Source organism: Gracilinanus agilis, chromosome 1 (genome assembly GCF_016433145.1).
Source record: "Gracilinanus agilis isolate LMUSP501 chromosome 1, AgileGrace, whole genome shotgun sequence".
In the NCBI taxonomy this organism is placed as follows: domain Eukaryota; kingdom Metazoa; phylum Chordata; class Mammalia; order Didelphimorphia; family Didelphidae; genus Gracilinanus; species Gracilinanus agilis.
In genome coordinates, this window is record NC_058130.1 from 654,277,584 (window position 1) to 654,295,868 (window position 18,285).

The following is an 18,285-nucleotide window of genomic DNA, read 5'->3' on the forward strand; positions in this document are numbered from 1 at the left end:
AAGGAACAAAGGATAAAAGAGAAGGAGGAAATAAGCATTAAGCACCTACTATGTGCCAGGTATTTTACAAGTGTTATCTAATTTGGTCTTCATAACAAGTCTACAAAGTAGGTACTATTATAGTATATATTATATTATAACAAATATTATATATAACACCTATTTTACATATGAGGAAATTGAGGCAGATAGAAGTGAAGTGATTTACCCAAGGTGAAACAAATTTGAAATCAAGTCTTCCTGATTCTAGATCCTACACTCTATCTACACGACCTAGCTTCCTCATAAAGCAGTCAGTGAAACAAAGTTATAAAGCATAAAATTCAGCAAGTTTTGGGTTCATGTATAAGAAACCCAAATTTCTTCTGAAAGACAACTGCCTTAGTGGAAAATAAAATAGAATCCTAGATCTAAAGCTCTAAAGGTTGTCTGGTCCCAAATTTTCATTTTATAGTTGAAGAAACTAAGCCTCACTGGGGAGAAATGATTTGCCCAAAGTCTCACAGACAGCAAACATCACAGGCAGAATCTCACCAGGAATTCTTTGACTGCAAGAGCCACTGCTCTTTCAGCCATAGCCTTGTTACCTAAATGATGTACATATCACTATCAGAAATCACATCAAGATGACAAAATGAAGAAACAAAACAAAAACTCCTTCAAAAATTAATAACATTTCTCTCCCTCTAACAAAATGTGACAGTAAACAAAAAGAAAGTGAATTGTATTACTTGATAGACAATAGAGAGAATATAAGCTCTTTGAGGGCAAGTTCTTATGTCATTTTTGTCCTTAAATTCAGAGTCCTTAACATAGATCTTGATATCTAGTAGCTCTCTAAATGGTTGTTGATTGACTAACAAAGGGTGAGAGTCAAAGAAAGAATTTTTTTGCCGTTTCCTGAAATAAATTAATGGTTCGTCAGCTAGACAACAAAAATGTATTAAGTGTTTGCCTTTCATCTAAACCAAACAGGAGATCACTAATTATTACCTTATTTTAGAATGATCCCAAACCATTCTTCTTTACCTCAAGTTCTATTTTGAGTGGAGGTGGGAAAGGAGTGACAGAAAGAAGGAACTCTACTTTCCCAACTTCATCACTTTAAGTTTAATGTATTTTTCTCTGTTAAAATGTCAGAATAACCAGTAACACAAGATCTCAGCAGCCAACTTGTCCAACATTTACAAGAAAAACAATCTTTTCTAAAAAATGCTGGGCAAGAAGTCATCTAGCCTTTGCCTGGAGATCTTCAAGGTTGGAAAGAGGAGCCTGGGGAGAAGCAATGGGGTCCATTAACTCTCAAGGCAGTCTATTTCACTTGGAAAGCATCCTAATTAATAGGAGCTTTTCCTTTACCTCAACCTAAATTTGCTTCTTTACTTCCATCTGTTTTTCCCAGGGTAAGTAGGGGTAATCCTAAGGGGAGGGCTTAAATTGTCCCGTGATCTGGTTTTGACAGAGGGAAACAGAGAATAAGGAAACATGGATTAGTTTGAGACTAGAGAACAAAACAGGAAACTGGGACCCAAAAGGTAACCTGAAGTGACCTGGCCTTAGTAACTCAACTAAAGTCTGTGGATGTCATTACAGAGCACAAGCTCTTAGCTAAGGGTTCTGTTTGGAAAAGTTAACAGGTCTAAAACACCCAACAACTGGGATAATAATCAGTTTGTGGCTATAATAAGTCAGCCAGGTTTCTAAAAGGGCAGTTTTCTTTCCTAGTTTTCTTACATGTAATTTATTGTGCTCACAACTGAGCAGTCAAAGTACACCAGACCCCAGTCTCTGATTCAAGATGGCCAGTGGCCAGTTGGGTACCAGATACCATTGTGAACTTTAAACAGAATGTTCTATAATTAAAACCTGGTAAATGGCAGAGTCAGGGGAGATGGAGGCTGTTTCTAGAAGTCAGTTGAATCAAAGGTTAAATATCCATTGAAACAGAATAAAATGAGAAATGACCTTTCCAAGAAAAGCTTATATTAAGTGCCCAATCTGCAAAGGAAAAGAAACACTATATAAGAGAAAGTCTCTAATGGCTGGCATTACTTATTTGGATCAACGGGTTTTAGCAGGTATAACCAAAAAAAAAAAAAAAAAGAGCAATGAGGGCTGTTTTAGGCTTGTTTTGTGGTGTGTCTTTAAAAGACACTTAGGTGCAAAGAAAAATATTACATCTTCTTTTGGAAAACAATCATCTAGGATATGTTGAGCTGCCTACTTAGTAAGGACTGGTTGACATCTCAAAGCCAGCTAGCTACCCCACATCCCTAGGAGCAGCCAGGTTCCATTAAATAGGGTGGATTTTAAACGGACATCTCTGCTGGAGACTGAGGACTTGCTTGCTTATAATAGCAGCTGGGGACTATTGATTTCTTTCTTTCTTCTGTCAAAAGGCATCACTCAAGTGGGACTTTCAAGTTTCTGGTTGACCGAAGTCTACCCCAGCTACACCCAATGGTGAGGTTAAAGTTTCCCTTAGACTCTTCCCCAGGAAGCCCCATATCTCTCCAGCACAGATAGCTTTATGTTCTATTTTTGGCCCTCACCAATGATAACCCTACATGCTGTCCATAGCCCACACACTAACATCCTGCCCTTCCTCCTTTATCAGTCTGTCTTTCTGCATATTTATCTCAGAGGGAATGTGGTTCCAAAGAAGGACAAGCAAGTTCTATGCTTTCTTCCCAGCTACCTCTTAGGTTGTTGATGTCTGTAGAAAATATATACTGCCTCCCTCCCCCAAAGAAGTCCTTCCAAACAGATACCCTCACAAACTGATTGTTGCAATGTATGATCAGTATTGGGCACAATGAGAATTTCGAACATTTTCTTCCTCTGCCCTGGATCAGCTATTACCTAGGAGGAAAAAAAGGATGCTAAACAAGACTTATAACTGTATTGTTATCTTCCTCTAGATTCCCCCTTCCTCCAACATCTATAGTAGGGAGAAAGGGAAACTGGTCTCTTTTATTCTTACTGTTCAAGGTTCCAATGGAGGATTTGTTAAAGGACAGTCAATGGTCCTATGACAGCAATGGCTTTGCATCTCGGTTCAATGTTCTCCCTTCCCATCCTATCTGCAGAGTTCTGATGAGTAGCTCTCATGCTATCCCTACAAGTTACAAAAATAAAGGTGACTCATGGGCTCAAGAGAGATTAGTTAATCTCCTAAAAACAGATAAGAAACAAATCCCTTTGGGAAGAGAGGAAAACAAAAATAATTTGTTGCCTGACAAAATTTTCCAGAATTGAACATTGTAAATGCAATTGTGATGCTGAAAAGACTTTGCAAGGATCCTAGGAATGCTTTAATATTAGAGAATACAAGCTCCATCAAAGCAGTGCTTGTTTCATCTTTGCCTATATATCATCAGCATCTAGCACAGTGCCTGACCCGTAATATCTCCTGATAAATAGTTGATTGATTGATCTGAATTGATTTGAAACAATTGATTGAATTGGAATAATCCTCTACCTCTCTGTGTTCACAATCCCTCTTTCTTCTGACCAGTCAAAATAAAATAAAATACCAAAATATGAATCTCTCACTATTTTGGGGGGAAGCTAGGTGACTCAGTGGATCAAAGTGCTGAGACTGGAATCAGGAAAGACCTGAATTCAAATACTGCCTCAATCTCTTCTCTAATGGAGCTTATGTTCTATAATATTAAAGCATTTCTGGGACCCTTGCCTAAGACATTTACTAGCTGTGTGACTCTGGGAAAGTCACTTAACCTCTGATTGCTTTAATTCACTGGAAAAGGAAATAGCAAGTCACTTGAGCATTTTTGCCAAGAAAACCTCATGGACAATACTGGCATGTTATATAGTTCACAGGAACTCAAAGAATTGGACATGACTAAACAACTCTTTTTCACCAACAGAATTAGAAGGGACTTTGGGGGCCATTTAGCATAATCTGTAACTGATCAAGGCACCTTTCTACAATATATCATTACATCAGCATCTTCATAAAGATCTCCAGTGAGGAGAAAAACTGCTACTTTCCCATATGGCCTAATTTTGATTTTGTAAAGCTGAAATCATTAGGAAGTTTTTTCTTTTCAAGGGGCCTAAATTTGCTTCTCTTCAGTTTCCACACAATGTTCCCAGTCTGGGGCCAAACAGAACAAGTCTAATCCCTTTTCAAATGTCTTTCTAATGAAAGAAGACAGCTCTCATTTTCCCATCTAAACTTTCTCTTCTCCTGGCCAAACACTCCCAGTTGCTTCAACTAGTCTTCATATAGCACGAATTGAAGATCTTTTTTTCATCATCCTGGGCCTCCTCCTCTGGACTCTCTTATCAATGTCCTCCAAAACAATCAGGTTCGCAGAAGTAAGTACAAAACTCCAGGTATGGCCTGGCCAAGGTAAGTCTAGGCCATTCTGAGGACCAGAGCAGAATTAAACTTTCAGAGATCCTAAGGCCCCCATAATATAACCTAAAATTAAGTTAGGGAGTTTTTTTAGTTTCTGATTGACATTGATAAGCTGGAGGGTGTTTGAGAAATGGCAACCAAGATGGTAAAGAGCCTTGAGTTCATTCAAAATGAGAAGTGGTTGGAGGAACTGGAGATATATCTTGCAAAATAAAATTCAGGGGAGGGGAGCTTGCAGTTCAAGTCCCCAAATACTTTTTAGATAAGTTGCTATCTAGCTATGACTTCTTCAACTCCCACTTTTGAATTTGATGCTTTTAAAACACCAGCCATAGGATTTTACATTTATGCCAATTAAATGTCTCTGTACTGAATTTAGCCTTAAATTCTAACATATAAAGACCTTTTTTTCATCTTTATTATTCCTGTCTACTTTATGTTATTTGACATTTTGAAAGATCAGTGATAGCATGTTAAATAATTCAAGATCAAAGAGAAATCCCTGGGACACTCTTTTCTTTTTTTTTCAGAATTTTTTTTTCTGTCTTAGTAACAGCTCTAAGACAGAAGGAAAAGGACTAGGCAAATGGGGTTAAGTGACTTGTCCAGGGTCACATATCTAGGAAGTGTCAGACCAGATGTGAATGCAGGTCCTCTTGATTCCAGTCTTAAAATATTATAATAGCAATTACTTAATAAGTATTTGTTGGAGTGAAATGAAAATGGAAAATAGTCCAGAGTCTCTCTTATACCCAGGCTTTCAAAAAAACCACATTTCTCAGCTTTGTTATGACATAACTCCTAGGCACAGACCCTAGATCTGAAGATGAATAGTCTCCTTGAGAGAACAATTTTTGAGGGTTGCTGCCTGAACCTAAGTGAGTTACTTCTCTATCCCATTTTATTGGGTGTCATATATTCTGGACCTATGGAATGGAACTCCAAATGAGAGACTCTCTGTACAGATGTCTAAGGACATTTTATTTAGAGAGAGCATTCATTCAGCAAACCAATAGCCTTGATTTGGGCTTTGAGTCTCTGTGTGACTACACAGAGGCAGGAGGTAGAAGGGACCTTGTTGGGGTTAAATAAAAGCCCACACCCATCTTCTGCCATTTTTTCCTTTGAAAGACCAAATTTCAGACCTGGAAGGGATCTCTGTGGCCATTAAATTCAACCCATATCTGAATTTTAAAATCTCCTCTATAACATACCAACCAAGTCTTTGCTAGTAGACCTCCACTGAGGGCTAATCTTTTCCCTTCCAAGAAGGCCCATTTCCCTTTTAGGCAGCCCTCATTTTGGAAATTTTTCTTGACATTAAGAGTTAATTAGTTTCTTGGTAATTTTCGTCCATTATTCTTATTTCTGCTTTCTGTTCTACCAAGCAAGACAAATGTAAGTTCTCCTCCACATGATGGCCCTTCAAATACCTGAAGACTGTCCCTTTGTCTTTCCAAAGTTTTTTTCCAGGCTAAATAATCCTAGTCCTTTCAAGCAATCATCACATGGCATGAGCCTGGACCTTTCATTATCATCTTAGTTGTCCATCTCCTTACAGGGTATCCCTCCTTGATTCTTTAACCAAGAGACTCACAGCAGCAAAAAGGAGAAGAACAAAAAGCTTCATAGTGGGGATCTTGGAAATCATCTTGTCCAATGGTTCCTCACTTGAAGTATGCAAACTTTTAAAACACATTTTGCTAGCTGTATTTCAATGTAATTGGTTTCCTTTGTAATTCTGCATTTTTTATTTTATAAATTTAAAAACATTATTTTGATAAGGTAACCATAGGCTTCAGCAGACTGTAAAATGGGTCCATGACAAAAAAATAGATTGAAAAGCACTGTTTTAGTTATAGGATTATAGGATCATAGATTTAGAACTAAAGGGATTTTAGAAGTTATTTAAACTATTTCCTGCTTTAGAAAAGAAAACTAAGACCCAGAGAGATTAAGTGACTTATCCAAGGTCACACAGGTAGGAGTTAATAATAATAATAGCTGATACTTTTATACTTCTTACAATATGCCAGATACTATAACAGTGATTTGAAGATACTATAATGGGGATTTGAAGATATTATCTCTTTTGATCCTCACAATAACCACATTAATCCCATTTTACAGATAAGAAAACTGGGACAGACAAAGGTTAAGAGACTTTCCCAGGTCATATGGCTAGTATCTGGGGTCAGATTTGAATTCCTGACTTGAGGTCTAGCACTCTATCCACTGGGCCACCTTGCTGATAGAATCCAACTCGTTGGTAGAAGACAGCCACTTCATATTACACAGAAAGAAATCAGATCCTGGAATAAAAGCAATAAATGAGGAGGAGTAAGTGACATCACTCTGTGCCCCAAGCTTCAACCATCTGGAATCAAGAGATAGAGAAGGAATAGTTGAAGGGTGAGCTTTGGGTTTCAGTGGATGTGGACTTTGGCACCCTCTCCTCTGAACCCAGGCAGTTTGGCTGAGGAGATAGAGCGCCAAGAGTCCTTAATCCTAACTGGTGCCATCATTGGCTAGAAATAGGGAGCTGAGCAGTAGCAGGAATGACATTTTGGGGGAGTAAAACAACTGGCAAAACTCCCTCCCCAACAGATTCCCCAGCTTCCGCGGGAGGGCATGCGTCCCTGCGCCTGTATTTCCACAGATGCCCTGCAGTGATATCCAAGGACCCTCCCTCTATCTGCCGATACCACTTAGTGTCCAAACCCACAGCCTTGGCCTCAAGGAGGTTAAAAACAAATACATCCAGGGAGGAAGTTAGGTAGCGCAATGGAGAGAGGGAAGACTGGAATGGAAAGCGCTGATTCCAAATCCTTCCTCAGACGCTTATTAGATGTGTGACTGAGCAAGTCGCTTAGTCTCTCGGGGTTTGGTTGCAGACCACCAGAATGGAGCAAATATCACAATAAAGCAACACGAATTTTTTTACTTTCCCAGTGCATATAAAAGTTAACTTTACACTACACTGTAATCTAGTAAGTGTGCAATCATCTTGTCTAAAATGGATATGTCTTCATTAAAAAATACTTTATTGCTTAAAAAAAAAACCCCATCATCTGAGACGTCAGCGAACCATCATCTCTTTGCTGGTGCAGGGTCCTGGCTTGACGTTGATGGCTACTGACTGATCAGGATGATGGATGCTGAAACTTGGGAGTGGATGTGACAATTTCTTAAAATAAGAGAAGGTTTGCTGCATGGATTAACTCTTCCTTTCCTGAGAGATTTCTCTGTGGCTTGCATTGCTGTTTGATAACATCTTACCCCCACAATAGAACTTCTTTCGCAATTGGAGCCAATCCTCTCAAATCCTGCTGCTGCTTTATCAACTGAGTTTATATAATATTCTTCAATATGTTTGTGTCTCAGACAATAGGGAGAGCCAAGGAGAGATGGGGGAATGGCCCATTTATGAAGCAGTCAGAACACACATAACATTTATTTATTTGCTTACTTTTTTTTTTTAACCCTTGTACTTCGGTGTATTTTCTCATAGGTGGAAGAGTGGTAAGGGTGGGCAATGGGGGTCAAGTGACTTGCCCAGGGTCACACAGCTGGGAAGTGGCTGAGGCTGGGTTTGAACCTAGGACCTCCTGTCTCTAGGCCTGACTCTCACTCCACTGAGCTACCCAGCTGCCCCCTATTTGCTTACTTTTAAATTAGAATTGATACTAAATATTAGTTCCAAGACAGAAGAGAAGTAAGGGCTAGACAATGGGGGTTAAGTGACTTGCCCAGAGTCACACAGTCTGGAAATGTCTGAGGAGAACATTTGGTCTCCAGGTCTGGCTCTCTATCCACTTAGTTACCACGCTGCCCCCTACACACTACATTTATTAAATAGGATTACTGTCTCCTATAGGTGCAGTTTATTGTACCCCAAAACAGTTACAACAGTAACATCAAAGATCACTAATCACAGATCACCATAACAGATATAATAATAATGAAAATGTTTGAAATACTGTGGGAATTATGAAAATATGACACAGAGACATGGTGTGAGCATATACCATTGGAAAAATGGCACCAATAGACTGGCTTGATTGCGGGGTCACCACAAACCTTCAGTTTATTTAAAAAAAACCTATGAAGAGTAATAAAGCAAAGTGCAATAAAGCAAGACATGCCTATAAATGCTATTAGACTATAAAAAAGAAAATATATCCATTCATTACCAGTCTCCTTTTAGTACCATGTACAGCATTCCTTCTAAAAGTTAGCACAGAGGATGGAATCGAGCCAGTTCTAATCATCAGCAATATTGCTGAACCTAAAGAGGAAAGAATATGATCAAACTTCGGGCCCTCAAGGAAGTGAATGCTTTCTCTAGATGCTAAACTCAGGTTTGGGGATAGCACGTACTCAATAATGCTTTCTGACTGTGGAAGAGAATTTTGCATTCATTCCAATGATTTTTACAGGAAGCAAAAGTCAGGAGGCTAATTAGCTTGGAAACCCCATTGCTCCCAGCTAGAATTGACCTACAATGTTCCTCTGCTCAAGTCTACAGACCTCAGATCTATTTATTTGTTTGGTTTTTTTCTTGGCACTTCTGTGCTTCTGTCCACAGATTCTGCTACCAGAGGAGTTGCCCCTATTTAACTGTCAGTCAGCTGTGATGCCAAAGGTCTATTGTTGCTATCCACAAAGTTACAGAATGGTAGTATTTTAGAGTTAGATGGGACCTTAAAAATCATAAAAGCCTACCCCTTTGTGTAATGGATCAGTAAACTGAGGGTCAAATGAGTAAAATGACCTTGCTCTGTTTATCATACAACTAGATTTATTTACCAATGGAGTCAATATGCTCCTACGTAGTAATTGTCACTTGTGGAAGTCTAACAAAGTTCCTGCTTCCCAAAATCACTTTCCCCACTCTGTCCAAAAATTTTCACTTTGTTATTCCGAGATTCCACCACTAGAAGACTGCTCCCTGAATTCCCCTATCAGGATAATACTTTTAGAGGAGATATCATTCACATTTCGGTGTCGTTTAATAAACTATTTTCCTCTAACAACTAATTTAGTTTAGCTACGCTGAAAATATCAGTTTTGATGATTTGGGAGAGAAAGAAGAAAAGGGAATTTCAGAGCCTAGAGAGGGTTAGATTGGGTGGGATGCCACAGGGAAGGGTTTTCAATAATCATAGGTCAGCATGACACTATAGAGTATCTGGCAGAGTTATAAGATTTACTCTTAGAAGAGACTAAGAATATCAGCAGTCCAAGCCCCTCATTTCATAGATGAGGAAACTAAGGACCAGGGTACTTAAGAGACTTGTGCAAGGTCACCCAAGCAAGTGGCACAGATAGAATTTGAATGTAGACCCTCTGACTTCAAATCCAATGTCCTTCTGTCTATGCAGGGACTGACCTTCTTATTAGAGGACTTGAACATGGATGAGAGGTCCAGGTACACCAGCCTCAGTTTCTTTGCCTGTATAGGGGGTTGATCAAAGGATTCTTCAAATCAATTTGATGAGCTAACTATATGGTATGCCTTTGTATAGAATAGTTGGGTTCCCTAAAAGAGGGTTATGGACATGACTTTTGGCATCTCCTGAAGCATAGTTTTTACTTAAGGTTACAGCTCCCAAACTGAATTTGTTGGCTGCCACTGTTATGAGGCTCACTGTTTTAAGAAGAAGCATCCCTTTATACTGGCCCCTAAAAGGAATCTGGCAGACCAACTGCTACCTTTTCTCTTCTGCTTTCTTCCAGAGATCCCAAGAGCAATGTTAATGGATGCCTTGTGCAAGAGTAGATGCTCTCATCCCCATATTCCAATGTCTATATAATGCTGAGAGCCTAATCTAGTGTTAGAGAAGTGGTGCTCATCTCATAACCTCTAAAGCAAAGGTAGCCATGGAGAGTCCAGGTTACGAGTATGCCTGGAAGTTGCTTCTGACTTCCCCAAGTTCAAGTCTCAGAATCTAGCCTTATCATCAAAAGTGGGGTTTCAATGGCTTTGTATTGCCTCTAAAGCAGTTCCAAGTTTGAGAGTCCAAGGATCCCATCTATGGAGAGAGGAGGAATTTCCTGCATAACATGCCTTTTAAAGAGAGATAAAAAAAAAAAAAGTGGCTCCCAGCATTAGGAGGTGGTACATCAAGGAAACTAAAAGTCCTATGAAGAAGCAAGTGACCCAGAATTTTCATTCCACTAAGTCACAGACAGTGACTTATTCAGATGGAGTGGATCTGAAAGGAAAAGAGATTACTTTTATAACTGTTCCTAGCCTATTTCTGTTTCAGAAGATTCCAAGCCCTAAGATTAGTGTCATAAGATGGAGAGTATGTGTGATATAAAAGAGGTACTCACCGAATGTAGTGTTACTAAACTAGTGATTCCAAAGATATATCCTTTCTAGGAAGGTCTAAACCAGTGGTGCCCAAACTTTTTTAGCCTACCTCCCCCTTTCCAGAAAAAATATTACTTAGCCCCCTGGAAGTTAATTTTCAAAAATTTTAATAGCAATTAATAGGAAAAATAAATGCACCTGTGGCCATCACCACCATCCCCTGGATCACTGCAGCACCCACTAGGGGGCAGTGGCACCCACTTTAGGAATCACTGCCATAGCATGTTGCTATGAATTTGAAGAGAACTCCATGAATTTCTGGCAAAAGTGGGGAGTCACAAGACTGTTGGGGTATTTCCTCAATGTATTTTCCTTTTGGTAGGAAGAAGAAACCATAGAGCAGAAGCTAATCTAAAGAATTTGAGAACTCAAGAGCAAAGGAAGAGTGAGTTATTTTTATGAAAATTTTATCTGCTTCTCTTAAGTCCTTTTCATTTTCTGCAGATCAATATGAAGGCAATTTGGTACCTGATATTTCTATTTTACTTTTTCTTTATACATAATCTGAAGGGACCTCTTTGTCCACAAATGATCTAGACACAGCATGAGATTTTTCAGAGTAAACTCTGGATAGAGTATGTAAGAACTAAAGATAAATGATTTGGGGCATCAGTCACCCAAGATCTGACTAGAGTCTGTATACATCTAGAACTAAGGTCCCTAAGGCATGGGTTACTTCTATAAAATATTAACATGGAATAAAATATACAACAAATAAATAAAAATATAATAAAATATAAAATATAACATGGAAGTGATGAAGTTAAACTGGTTATTGGCACCAATGATTTTCAAACTTCCAAACTCAAAGGAAATTTTGCTGAATCTATTGAAGACTAATGATCATATATATACATCTTTGTCTTCATAGGTCAGGCCTTTGGAGAAATGTTCAATTTGATAGAAAAAGTAGGGACCCATGCTCCCCACAGAAGTTCTTGTTACATTCTAGTGCAATAGAAAGAGCTGATTTGAAGTCTGAAGACCTAAGTTTGAATTCCACTTAAGTGGGCAAATCACTTTGTTTCTCTCTTAGTTTCCTCACCGGTAAAATGAGGAAGTCAGACTTGATGACTTCTGTGAAACCTTTTAGCTCTAAGTCTATGAGCTTAAGGATCATTTCCACTTTCCTTTTAGTTGCTACTTCTCATCCACCCTCTCATCAAACTCTTCTATCTCTCCATCTTCCTCCTGTACTGGCAAAACATCAAGTCCTCAAACAACTCCTGATAACATTTTGAACTCAAGTTGCCCTGGTGCCAGGGGGAAGCTGAGGTTGCCTGTGGTCAATGAGAGAAAAAGCACGTAGGTGGTGATGACCTGAATCTGTTTATATTTTGAGAAGGGTAACCTTAGGTTACCCCTTCAGTGAGGCAGGAGGTGCCCAGATTCTAACTGCAGGCAGGCTCTGATAAGGGAAACCTAAGCAGGCAGGATGCTGGCTAACCCTGCAACAAACCATGAAATGCTTCCATTGGCTCACTCCAAGTGGGTCTTTTCCATGACAGGTGTAAGGGCAATATCACTCTATTCAGAAAATATACTAGCTCAAACTTTCTTTTTCTACCTGTGCCCACCCTCATACTAACTCTTTCTAGCTGTGATCCACCCCACAAGCAGGTCCCAAGACAGACATTTTAGATTCTGGAATTTTCCCTTTCAGAATACTAGTGGCATAAAAATACTCCTTCTATTAATTTTCCATTTAAAGTTGAGAGGGTGATAAAGGGGGTCCCTGTTCCTTTCCAGGAGGGGATTTAGTCAAAGTCTTTTACTCTTATTTTCCATGTAATTTTCTGGATGGTTCTCTGCTTCTATTCTTGACTATGAAAAGATGACTAAAACTCTTTCCATCCACAGGGAATCATTTTCCAACCATCTGTGCCAATGTTTTTCTTCTTACCCTTCCTTCCCAGCTTTACCTCCTTTTGTCTTATCAGTGTCCCTCAGAAGAACAAGAGTTGTTTTTTTTTGACAGACATAAACTTTTGTTACAGTTTGAGCCAAAAGGCCAAAGTGCATTTTCAGTATGTCCCTTTAGAGAAGCCAAGGCAAAGAGCAGCTGCATGGCAGGTTTTTGGAAAGCAGCGATTTAGCTGGTCAAGGAATTCTAGTTTGAATAAGAGGATGGTGGATCCCAAACAGCCCACTATCCAGAAATCTGTTCTGCACCAATTTACCATTTCCCAGAGTTGGAATCACTTTTTTCAAGCGTTAGGCACTGAAGTTCCTATTTTAAATCCCCATCCTTTACCTGGGAAAGTCAAAGGATTATCATGATTTTCACTAAAGGAATCAAACCATGGCAACTATCAACTTCTTAGCATGAATTAGATGATAAGAATACAACCCAGCAGAGCAGAAGCTTTAATGGGGTAGAAGTATAAAGGGAAAATCCAGAAATATAAAGTGCTGCTTGTTGGAAGAGCAGATTGAGAGAGGGTTTCTGAATGCAGGCTCCCCAGTGATGGGAAGTCGGGGAATGAGAAAAGGATGGAGAGTTATCAGAAGGGCTGATCTTCATTCCATTTAATCCAAGTCTGATTCCTTAAACACTAAGTCATAGGTATTAGGTTCAAATTCCTCTTCTATTGCTTATTATCAATGTGATTTTAGGCAAGCCACAATTTCTCAGGGCCTCAGTTTCCTCATCCATAAAAAATTTTTGATTAGATGGCCCATGAAGTCCTTTTTAGCTTAAAATATGATACCACTTTCCTAAAAAAGTCCTAATTAAACCTAATCCCAATCTACAACCCCAAAAATCATACAATCTGTTACTATTAAGAAAAGAGTTATTATTTGTCAATTTTTATAGCTTCTTTTTTTTAACCCTTACCTTTTGTCTTGGAATCAATACCGTGTATTGGTTCTAAGGCATAAGAGCGGGAAGGTCAAGGCATTGGGAGTTAAGTGACTTGCCCAGGGTCACATAGGTAGAAAGGGTCTGAGGTCAAGTTTAAACCCAGTACCTCCAGTCTCTAGGACTGGCTCTAAATCCACTGAGCCACCTACCTACCCTAAATTTCCTTTTAAGGAAAGAAAAAATATTCAAATATTCCTTTTGGGATCTGATTTTTATTTTATTACAAACTGAATAACCAGTTAATTTTTTTGGTTAGTTTATAAAATCAATCAGGGAGGGGGAAAAAAAGAGTTAAAAGACACCCAGAGTAAAGTAAAAGGTATTCAATACTTTTTAAATGTATTCTATGGTCCTTTTCTCTGTCTAAATGGTCTTATTATCATTCATGTTGTGTCCCACTCTTTGGGACTTAATTTTCTTGACAAAGATAGTGGGATGGTTTGCTATTTCCTTCTCCAGTTTATTTTACTGTTGGAAGAACTGGCAAATAGGGTTAAATGGATTGCCCAAGGTCACACAACTCATAAATATCAGAGGCTAGATTGGTACTCACAAGGCTCAGTATTCCTGATTCCAAGCCCAGTGCTCTAACTATTGCACCACCTAGCTTCCCATTATCATTCATAGAGACCTTTTAAATTTCTAGTGTTATATCTTATATATAAATTCCCTTGGAATTCTGACTTTAGTTACTGGAGAGTTTACATGCAAAAAAGTCAAACTGGTGCTGACTGACTATTGCTCATCTCTCAGAGATCTGAGTGCTTACCTTGGATACAACAGTTTGAGAAGGCTTTTCTCAAGGTTTGGGCCCTGAAGGCAAACTTAGCTGGCTTTCTGATAGTCCTCTTTAGGCAGATGAGCAGCAAAAACCGGAGCTTCAGCTCACAATGGAAATTCAGAATAAATCCACCATAGCTCCAACATGTAGATGCCTGTTGGGTGAAACAAGGTCCTTGCAGAAACCACAATGCAGATTCTGCATAAACAACAAGCTAGAATTATCTGAATCCCGAAGGCTTCTGTCTAGAAAGCCCAGGTGGAGCCATCTCAATTGGGTAGCCAAAATATCCAATATGATCTTAGGTTTCATTAATAGAAACACGTTTTTCAAAACAAGGAACTTGATCATCCTCCACATATTCTGCCCCAATCAGACCACCTGTGGAGTGTTCCATTCTGGCCACTACCTTTAAGAAAGGGCATTGATGGAGCCAAGTGTACCTAAAAAACCAGGAAGATGAGAGGACTAAATGGAGACCATACTTAGTATTAGGGAGGTTTAGCCTAGAGAAGTACAAGAAGGTCGTGTAGTCAACAGAACGCTGAGCCTAGAATCAAGAAGACTCATCTTCCTGGGTTCAAACCAGGCTTCAAGCACTTATTTGGTTGTGTGATCCTGGGCAAGTCACTTAACTCCATTTGCCTCTGTTTCCTCATATGTAAAATGAACTGGAGAAGTAAATGGCTAACCACTCCACTATCTTTGCTAAGAAAGACCCAAATGAGGTCACAGAATCAGAGACAACTGAAATGACTGAACAACAACAACAGGCTTAAAAAGAAAAGATGGAGGGGGACATGATAGTTGTCTTCACATATATGAAGAGCTGTCATGTGGAGGAGAGAGATTAGTTTGATTCTGCTTGGTCAGAATTAGGAAAAAAGAGTTGTTACAGGGAAGAACATTGAATTAATTATATTTTTAAAAATTCTTTTATCCATATTTTATTGATTCCACATCACACTCACTTTAAATTGTTCTAATCCTCCATCTTCAAATTATAATTTCCTCCCCCACGTGCTTCTCTCTTAGCAAATGTCTTCACCTTCTAGTTACTAAGAAGACTGAGGCTCTCCTTCATACCTTAAAAACTTTTCATCTTCACCTAGTTTCTCCTCCTTTCCTCTAGTCTTAGAGGATTTTGTAGTCCTCCTTCTTTCCAAAACTAGTTTCTATGGCCTTGATTTCAGCCCCTCCAGGAAGTTGCTCCAACAAATATCCCCTTTCATCTCCAGTTTATTCCCCTCTGATGGCTCATCCTCTGTCTACAAATAGGTTTCCTCATCTTAAAAATTACTTTTCTTTTTCTCTCTGCCCATAAGCATTCAGTTTCTGTCCCTATCACTACCAAGCTTCAACCAGATCCCAAGATTTTTGTCAGCTCTCATATTTCTTGGTCCTTATACAACATTTGACTCTACTGAAAGTTTTCTCCTTAATGTTCTCCTCTTCTTTGGTTTCTGTGACATTTCCCTCTTTTGGTTCCCCTATGTGTCTGACTATTCCTCGGTCTCCATCTTTCTTCCCATTCCCTTCTTCTTCCTTCCATTCCCAAAAAGTGAGTATCCCTCCAAGGTTTGGGAGAATACCTATATTTCTTCCTATTATTTCTGCATACTATCTTTGACCTAGCTTATTTACTTTAATGCCACCTCTCCCTTAAACTCTGTTCTTAAACTTCTAATTCCTATTAAACATCTCCACTTGAATGTTCATTCTGCCATCTTTTCTTGGATGCAATACTTTCAATCATGACTTATCATCCACTTATCTGAAACTCAGGCCTTCTATCTTTTTCTTTTTCAGTTGATCAGTTATCTGCACATTCTTCATATTATCCAGGCTTAAAATCTCATAGCCCCATGTAGTTTTACTCTCTCCCTCCATTCCTCCATCCTAAATCCAATAAGTGGCCAAGTCCTATATATTCTACCTTTAGGATATCACATGTCCATTCCTTCTGTTCCATTCTCACTATTACCAACTTCACTTGGGCTCTTATTACATTTTCATTTGGGCTATTGAAATAGTGTCCCTACCAGTGTCACTGTTACAATCTTTTTCCTAGCCAATAAATACTTTTTTCTTACTGCTAAAGTAATCTGAGAACAGAAAGAAGGAGGATAAAAATGGATAAATATATACAGAAGTTTTGAGTTGTGAAACTGTCTTTCCATTGCTCAAAAACCTTTACTGGCTCCCAACTATGTATTTTTTTTAAACCTTCACCTTCTGTCTTGGAATTAATACTACATATAGATACCCAAAGCAGAAGAGTGGTAAGGGCTGGGCAATTGGGATTAAGTGACTTGCCCAAGTCACAAAGCTAGAAATGTCTACTTAGATACTTAGCTATCAACTTCTTAAAAGGTAAAATGTCATATTCCTTACCTAGGCACTCAAAGACCTCGATAAAACTACATTTTCAGTGGTTTTTTTCCTCATAATATTCTCCTTTGCACACTCTACATTCCAGCAAGACTGGACTATCTTTTCTGATCTAATACTGTGCTTTCTTACTTATGTGCATTTGTACATAATGTCCCCATCTCTGGAAGGAATGTGAATTCTCTCCATTTCTCTATTTGTTAAAATTCTTTCTTTCCTTCAAATTTCAGGTGCCTTCCTGGATCCCTCTAAGTGATATTGCTTTATCTCTAAAAGCCCAGTCCTGGCTTCTATGAAATTTTCTCATTCCAGTTTCTATTATAATTGTTTGGGCACATTTCCCATCCCCCTACTAAACTTTAAGTTTTCTGATAGTAGTGATCGGGCCATTTTTTTAAACTTCAGAATCCCAGAATTTAGCAGAGATTCTTGCACTGAGAAGAAGATTGACAAATATATGCTGAATAAGAATGAATTAGAACAATCCAGAGGCACAATGGGAGAGATATTCCAGTAGTCAGGGTCTTGAAGAAGTCTGGAAGCAAAAGGAGAAAGGATGGGTAGAAATAATAATTTATTGTGAGCAACTATTATTTCACTTGATCTTCCCCACAACCCAGGGAGAAAGACAGAGGTTAAATACAGGTCATATAGGTAGGAAGTATTTGAGGCCAAATTTAAACTTAGGTCTTCCTGACTGGAGGCCCAGAATTCTATCTACTGCAGAACAAAGGCTGAATGGTCAATTGGTGGGGATGCCATAGATAGGTTTTGATTTAAGAGATTAAACTAGAAAATCATTGATGTCATTTTTACCCTGAAATTCTTTGAGTCAATGATTTAATGAATTCTTAAGTTTTAAAATAAATATAGATATCTCTATCCATTAATTTTAATGCTTTTTATTCATACAGCTATAAATCCTAAAGTTACCAGTGTATCTCAGGAAGTAATTCTTCTCTCCATAAATTATCAATTGGCCCACTTGTTTCTCTTTTACTAATATCTAGCACTTATTGGAACATCTAAAGCCCTATTTATAGATCCATGAAGGCATTCTGACACCCCTGCTGCTTTCAAATTGATTCAAGTCATCTGATATTTCACAGAAAACATAATTAATCACTAGGGACTGCCAAAGGGGAGAAAACATAACCTTGATGTCTTGGCAAAATCTCTGCTTCCTAGGCAAGAAGATATAATAATATTTGCTTCTCATAAGAACAAAAAATAAGTTCAAAATTGGAGGTTCACTTGGGAAATGTCCCTCCAATTCTTATAAGATTAAGATGTTTAAACTCACATCAGGATTCATGGTTGTGGCTAATTCAATCATCGGGCATACAAATGCTGGCTACACAGCTAAGTGCTACCTGAAGAAGTTTCTCTCTCTGACTATGGAGATGTCTCCTCTGGAAAGGAAAAAACAATTGGATGATTCAAGGAACTATCCTAATATATATATATATATACGTATATAT

At 38.6% G+C, this 18,285-nt stretch overlaps 1 protein-coding gene across 1 annotated transcript in view; it reads right to left on the bottom strand.

Annotated features, from left to right (window-relative positions):
• LOC123255273 (E3 ubiquitin-protein ligase UBR5-like) overlaps positions 1 to 18,285 on the bottom strand; it is a 77,681-nt gene that overhangs the window by 31,477 nt on the left and 27,919 nt on the right. The gene's annotated exons all lie outside the window — the stretch shown is intronic.